The sequence below is a fragment of the Canis lupus genome, chromosome 15, assembly GCF_011100685.1.
Source record: "Canis lupus familiaris isolate Mischka breed German Shepherd chromosome 15, alternate assembly UU_Cfam_GSD_1.0, whole genome shotgun sequence".
Taxonomy (NCBI): Eukaryota; Metazoa; Chordata; class Mammalia; order Carnivora; family Canidae; genus Canis; species Canis lupus.
The window spans coordinates 27,541,200-27,549,310 of NC_049236.1; the positions used below are offsets into that span (position 1 = coordinate 27,541,200).

The window sequence follows — 8,111 nt, forward strand, 5'->3', positions numbered from 1 at the left end:
GACCCCGAATAGCCAGGGGAATTTTAAAAAAGAAAACCATATCTGGGGGCATCACAATGCCAGATTTCAGGTTGTACTACAAAGCTGTGGTCATCAAGACAGTGTGGTACTGGCACAAAAACAGACGCATAGATCAGTGGAACAGAATAGAGAATCCAGAAGTGGACCCTGAACTTTATGGGCAACTAATATTCGATAAAGGAGGAAAGACTATCCATTGGAAGAAAGACAGTCTCTTCAATAAATGGTGCTGGGAAAATTGGACATCCACATGCAGAAGAATGAAACTAGACCACTCTCTTTCACCATACACAAAGATAAACTCAAAATGGATGAAAGATCTAAATGTGAGACAAGATTCCATCAAAATCCTAGAGAAGAACACAGGCAACACCCTTTTTGAACTCGGCCATAGTAACTTCTTGCAAGATACATCCACGAAGGCAAAAGAAACAAAAGCAAAAATGAACTATTGGGACTTCATCAAGATAAGAAGCTTTTGCACAGCAAAGGATACAGTCAACAAAACTCAAAGACAACCTACAGAATGGGAGAAGATATTTGCAAATGACATATCAGATAAAGGGCTAGTTTCCAAGATCTATAAAGAACTTTTTAAACTCAACACCAAAGAAACAAACAATCCAATCATGAAATGGGCAAAAGACATGAACAGAAATCTCACAGAAGAAGACATAGACATGGCCAACATGCACATGAGAAAATGCTCTGCATCACTTGCCATCAGGGAAATACAAATCAAAACCACAATGAGATACCACCTCACACCAGTGAGAATGGGAAAAATTAACAAGGCAGGAAACAACAAATGTTGGAGAGGATGTGGAGAAAAGGGAACCCTCCTACACTGTTGGTGGGAATGTGAACTGGTGCAGCCACTGTGGAAAACTGTGTGGAGGTTCCTCAAACAGTTAAAAATATACCTGCCCTACGACCCAGCAATTGCACTGTTGGGGATTTACCCCAAAGATACAAATGCAATGAAACGCTGGGACACCTGCACCCCGATGTTTCTAGCAGCAATGGCCACGATAGCCAAACTGTGGAAGGAGCCTCGGTGTCCAACGAAAGATGAATGGATAAAGAAGATGTGGTTTATGTATACAATGGAATATTACTCAGCTATTAGAAATGACAAATACCCACCATTTGCTTCAACGTGGATGGAACTGGAGGGTATTATGCTGAGTGAAGTAAGTCAGTCAGAGAAGGACAAACATTATATGTTCTCATTCATTTGGGGAATATAAATAATAGTGAAAGGGAAAATAAGGGAAGGGAGAAGAAATGTGTGGGAAATATCAGAAAGGGAGACAGAACATAAAGACTGCTAACTCTGGGAAACGAACTAGGGGTGGTAGAAGGGGAGGAGGGCGGGGGGTGGGAGTGAATGGGTGACGGGCACTGGGTGTTATTCTGTATGTTAGTAAATTGAACACCAATAAAAAAAAAAATTAAAAAAAAAAAAAAAAAAAAAAAAAAAAAAAAAAAAAAAAGAAAGTGGGATATTGAAAATTCAAGTTATTATTTTTAAATTTTCTATATATCTTTTTAATTCCATAAATTTTAGTTTCATATATTTTGGGGATCTTTGGTTAGCAATTTTTAGTAATAATTTTTGTCTTAAAATCTAGATTCCCAGAAATATATTTTGCACTTTTCAGAATCTGTTACGGGTATCTCATCTATCAGCTTTTCCTTTTAAGTTTGCTGGTCAACTTGTTTGCTCCAACTTTTATTGCTGCCACAGGAAGCTACAGTGTTAAAGAATTATCACTAATTGTTTTTTCTAAATGCCCAAAGGAAAAGTTGTTCATCCTGGGTGAGGCCTGAATTAAGTCAAATGGAGATATGGCCTATGAATGCAATTTTCCAGGGAACTGCAAACAGGTCAATAGTGACAATTTTCTAGAACTGAAGCTTTGGAGGAACTCCAATCCTATTCTTTGCTCTAAAATGGATGAGAGGTTGCTTGTGTTCACCATGATTGTGCAGCTGTGGTTTCTAAGGCTACTAGAGATCTAGGGAAAGGGGAATGGAAATAGGACAAGTTACAAACACCAAATGATTTGTTGTACTTACCTAGATTTAGCTATTTATCTTGAATAAATGTCCTTAGATTGCTGCAAGCTTTTGGTTAGCTTCCAGAGCTCTAAGACAGTTGACTTTGACAGCTTTTGCCAGTGCTTTCATTATATGAATAGACTAATTGTCCCATCTTAGCACAAAGAAATTCCAGCAAGTTCAGTTTTTATCTCCCTAAGGAACTGTATAGTAATCTGTAAAAATTTTGATATAGCCCATCTTAGAGACCTTAAGCCGTCATCATTAATATATTTGCGAAACATTATCAGGCCTGTGGAAAAGTCTGAAAGAGAGGAATATATCTTGATAATCAGAGGAAATTGACCCCAGTGAAAGAGAGAACATACATTAAAGAAATTTTTTAAATGAAAAGTGTAATAAAAAAAGAAGGCAACATGCTCCAAGAAAGAGCAGATGATAAATGGCACCTGGATGCTACTGAAAGGTACAGTGGGAGTTCATAATTGTCCAAGTACATTGTTATAAGAGATTTGTTACCTGTTCAACTTTCTTTGTACATACATGCATTATCCTTATTTGTAGCTGTTTAGATGAATTTTTATGATAACAAAATCCAGGAGGATCAAGGATAAAGAACGGAATAGGCATTGTTCATGTACAAACCTCATCTCTTGGGTAAACACTGCAAATGCTGATCCTTGAGAGCACAGACTTTAGAAACATACTAAATTCAAATCCTGCCTCCCCTACTTAATAGTTCTATGACATTAAACAAATTACTTACTATTTGGCAACCTCATTTTTCCCCTTTGTAAAACGTAGAGTTTATAAGAAATAAACTAAATAATCTATGTAAAGCTCTTAACTTAGTTCCTAGTTCATAATGAGTACCTCATGAATGGCAGCTGTAATTGGTGTATTGTCCATATTAAATGTCTGTGCATATAAATGAGAAGGTCTTCTAATTCAGCAGTTTTCATAATAACATAATTTTAAATAAGGTCTGGTCCACATGTGAATGTGAACCATATACAACTTGATTAATAGCTATTATATATAATACAATTACTATGTGAGCATTATGAAACTATAGTTCTATCATTCCTACTTCCCTCAACAGTCCAGACTTGTATAAAATGAGAGGCTGATAATTTTATTTATTATCTTGCTGCTTTATTGATCTTGTCTTATGCCCCCGTGGTAAGTCTGGATTGTTTTCAAATAAAACAGTTTTTCCTTCTTTTTATACTATGCTTGCTTTTGTTTGTCATCAGAGCAAGTACACTACTGTGGAAAAGTCTTGTTATCATTCAGTTTGACTTCTGCATCATTCTTTCATTCAAACTCAAATATGCAATTTACATCTGCAGCATTGTGATTGCTATAGTCATTTCTTTCCTAACAACAAAAATTATAATATCACTGCCTTTCACTGAAGATTCTCTATGGGCAAAGTATAGTCTCAGGGATAATAACAGCAATATCTACTATTTATTGAGAAAGATCCTATGCATATCTGACTAATCTTGACAATGAATATATTAAGGAATTATTATTTTATGAATGAGAATACTGATATTCAGAAAAATACATAGGTAGATAATTGGGAAGCTTCAACTTTAATTTTTCTATTTCATTCCAAATACAAGTTCTTTCTATTTTATCATAGGGCACTCCATATAAACACATCCAAAAAGATTGCTCTTGCAGTTATAACTGTTACAAACATCTCTGGTAATGTTGAAGTGACATTATAGTTTACTGTTAAATGTAAAAAATATATAGTTTTCAAATTTAGTATTATCTCTAAGATTGTCCTGCATTACTCAGAACTCTGTTCTCATTGATTAGTTATTGCTTTCTCCCTTCAAGCATATTTAGCCCTCCTACCATGTTCCTTTACCCACAGCATCAGAAGTCAAATATATTTAATATTTTTATGGTCATTGACATATAAATTATCCTGTATATCTCTCTCATATTTTTTTTGTTTTATAAGTTCTCAAATCACTTCCAACACTGTGTCAGTTTAGTATGGTCATACATACACATACACACACATGTACATGCATGAAACAGTATTGAACAAACCACCCCAAACTGAATGATTTAAACAATGTTTTATTTTCCCACAGGCTGGAGGCTACCCTAATCTTCTTTCTTCTGCAGTAGTTGGCTTGCTGAGCATCCTCTTGTTGTGAGAGGGACATCAATGAAACAATTTTCAAAGCTTTGCTTGTATCACTTCTGGTAAAATTCTGTTGGATAAAATAAGTCACATTGCTGAGTCCCTGAGAGTAGGAGTGAGGAGAGAGGATAATTTTGGATAAGATTTAATATACTGCCAGCCAGAAATGATTACATATCTTTAAAAGTTACCCTAAATGGTCTAAGTCTTGGACAAACATATAGATTGTCTAGCTGGCATTCCATTTCTCATATCTGAAAGACACCTGACATACAAATCTACCTGAGGCCAGTTCATCCTTATCATGGTCCAGGTAGAGGCATCCCCACACAACTTATCATCAGCCTCATCTAACAAGGGAGAAATAATTTTCAGGTAATTTAGTCTTCTTCCTTATAATTAATGATGAAAGATGATAGACATAGCTCATTAGAACCATCATCTTGTTTACCACACAAATAAACAGACCATTTTCCTCCAGGCCACACTTATTCGATGGGTCTGATACAAAGAGTGCTTAGTTTATTGGAAGTACATGGATGGGTTAAAGATAATTTAGATTGTTAGTCATCAAATTTCTCATGTTGTAAAGTGCTTTTTCAATAGTGCAGAAGGTATTTCCTAACTATATTACATTTTCTGTCCTCAAACAATTCTCATCTCTGTATGTCCTGCCTATAAGGAACTACAAAAAAGCAGTAAAATAAGGCAAGATGATAAATTGTGATTATTGAAGGTTTGTGGTGACAATTTGACTTAAGATAAAGTTTAAATTAAAAAAAGTTAAAGTTTAACTTATGTTTATAAAACAGATAAGGCAGAAACTTTTTCTTTTGAGATATTTATATTAATCTATTTTTCAAAATTAATTTGGCCTAGAATGAGAGATTGTGTTTTTGCAAGATCAACTGTACTGACAGTATAGTTTAGGACTATATAACACTAAAATCATCCAATTATTTATATATCCCTAGGTATATATACATACGTTTATCTCAAGGCATGTTATATATAGATTTTATGACTCATTTAATAGCTTTACATGTCTTTTATATGCTAAATATGACAAAAAATATATATCAAAAGCATGGCTGCTAATAACCTTATAAAGGTATAATTTAAATGACTTTAAATAATTAGTCACTCTTGCATTTGCCAGTATCTCTTAAAAATACATAATTATCAGGTTGATGCTATAATAACTGTCACAGTTACTAATGGCAACCAAGAAAAGCAATCTTGCAGTTCAGCAAAAAAAAAAAAGCTGATAAGAAAAATTTGGAAAAAATGTTTGTCAGATTACATTTTAGAAGTGTGCAAATCTTGTGTCAATTTGTTAACATGTTTCTGAGACTAATTTTAATATTCCCAAATTAATTCTTTTTTTTCCAAAATTAATTCTGAGCCAGAATTACTTTAATAAATTTTGTTATCTAAATGTTATCAATTAGTTATTTACATAATTTGAAGATTGTATAACTTTTGATGGTTTATTTTTAAAGATGTGTGCTTCGCTTACAGTGGAAATGCATATTATTTTGGAATAATTTTAATGCTGAATATAAATTATATCTGATTTAAGGCTGCAGTTTATTTTGAAGAATATGTAATTAATTATTCCAAACAACAAATTTTGTTTTTAAAAAAAACAAAAAATTAAAAAACAAAAAAAATTAAAAATTTTTAAAAAATTATTCTAATATAATGAAAAGATAAGGAAACTTATTTGTTCAATTTCTAGATCCACTATTTTAATTTTTAAATATTTTAAAAAATGCAATCAGAATATGACACCTGCCTATCTATCTATCTAAGAAGTCAATAGTGATAGTCATTCTGTGTGTGTGTGTGTCTATAAATGAATTGGAAGAGGACAACACTAAAGACCTATACTCAAGCCCAGCAAATTGGTTTAGGGATAGAACTAGTCAAGCCCCTTCAGACCACCAGAGAATTTACAAACGGTGAAAAGACTGAAGATTCATTGATGTGTCACAAATATCTATCACTTAGGCATTGAAGAAATGTCTATAGAAAGCTTCCAGATGATTTTTAAAAGAAACGGGTTAACTTCCAACATTGAAATAAAATAAAAAGGGGAAAGAGGTTATGAAAGAAGAAACACACATAACATTCTGGAACTTTTTAAAAAGTTTTTATGACATGAACAAACATTTCTCCAAAGACAAATGGTCAACTGACACATGAAAAATGCTCAACAACACTCATCATCAGAGAAATACAAATCAAAACCACAAAATGAAATACAACCTCAACACCAGTCAGAATAGCTAAAATTAACAAGTCAGGAAACATCAGATGTTTGCGAGGATACAGAGAAAAGGGGACCTTCTTACACTTTTGGTAGGAATGCAAGCTGGTACAGCTACTCTAGAAAATAGTATGGAGGCTCCTCAAAATGTTGAAAATAGAGCTACCCTGCGACCAGCATTTGCACTATGGGTTTTTACCCCAAGGATACAAATGTAGTGATCCGAAAGGGCACCTGCACCCCAATGTTTATAGCAGCAATGTCCACAATAGCCAAACTATGCAAAGAGCCCAGATATCCATCAACAGATGGATGGATAAAGATGTGGGCACATACACACACACACACTACTACTACTCAGCAATCAAAAAGAATGAAATCCTGACATTTGCAACAATGTGGATGAAACTATAGAATGTTATGCCAAGCAAAATAAGTCAATCAGAGAAAGAAAATTATATGGTCACACCCATATGTGGAATTTAAGAAACAAGACAGAGGATCATAGGGGAAGAGAGGAAAAAATAAAGACAAAATCAGAGAGGGAGACAAACCTTAAAAGACTCAATCATAGGAAACTGAGGGTTGCTGGAGGTGGGGGACGTGAGAGGATGAGGTAACTGGGTTATGAACATTAGGGAGGGCGCAAGATGTAATGACCACTGGGTATTAGACTGATGAATCACTGACGTCTGCCTCTAAAACCAATAATACATTATATGTTAATTAATTGAATTTAAATTTTCAAAAAATAAAGTTTTTATTTATTTAGATAATCTCTATACCCAGCACGGGGCTTGTACTCACAACCCAGAGATCAAGAGTCATATGGGTGAGCCAGGAGACCCTAGAATTTTTTGATGTGCTGTAAGATGATAGTTTTTTGGGTTGCAAATAACTTCAAGATCATGCACAAAAACTGTGAGCAGAAGTCACCTGATGTTGTGCATATTCATAGCAGTGACTCAGGAGATGATTTAGGCTGAATAAGGAAAAGATTTAAATTTCATGATACTAAAAATGAAAACAGTCTGTGACTATATGGAAACAAATACTCTGCTATAGTTGTCTTTTTAAATGTTTATATTAAATGACGTGCGTCAATTTTTTCACTGAGCTTCCAGAAAATAGGTGATATGTCTTAATGGATAGTACCTATATGGTACTTAACACTTCCCAAAGCAAAATACCAACTCAAATCCCATTGTTTTTGTAAATGTTCTTTCTAAAATAATTGAAATCACATTTGTTATCTTGCGAAGGTAGAAATTTTTTAGATGATTGTTTGACCTCTTCATTTATATAACAAAACATATATCACAGATAAAGCATAAGCAAACTTATTGAACTTCATTTTCATCTTATTTTTACAAAGTCGGCAACATATTTTCTTTTCCTATTTTTTCTATACACCTCCCAAGTTATAAGGCACACAGCACTCTCTGTTCCTTTATAGTTCTCATCGTAGTAACAGGACAACATACAGCCATTCCAGGGCTTCTCAACCTCAACACTAATCAGTATGGGTGGGATAATTGTGGAAGACTGTCTGGTGCATTGTAGCATATTTAGTAACATCTTTGT

The 8,111-nt window shown here is 34.0% G+C and overlaps 1 long non-coding RNA gene across 1 annotated transcript; it reads left to right on the forward strand.

Moving 5' to 3' along the window:
- The first annotated feature begins 1,605 nt into the window (after positions 1-1,605).
- Positions 1,606-5,562, forward strand: LOC111090020. The gene is made up of 2 exons (XR_005369938.1): positions 1,606-2,551; positions 4,203-5,562. It is a non-coding gene; the product is annotated as an uncharacterized LOC111090020 (long non-coding RNA).
- The last annotated feature ends 2,549 nt before the right edge of the window (positions 5,563-8,111 follow it).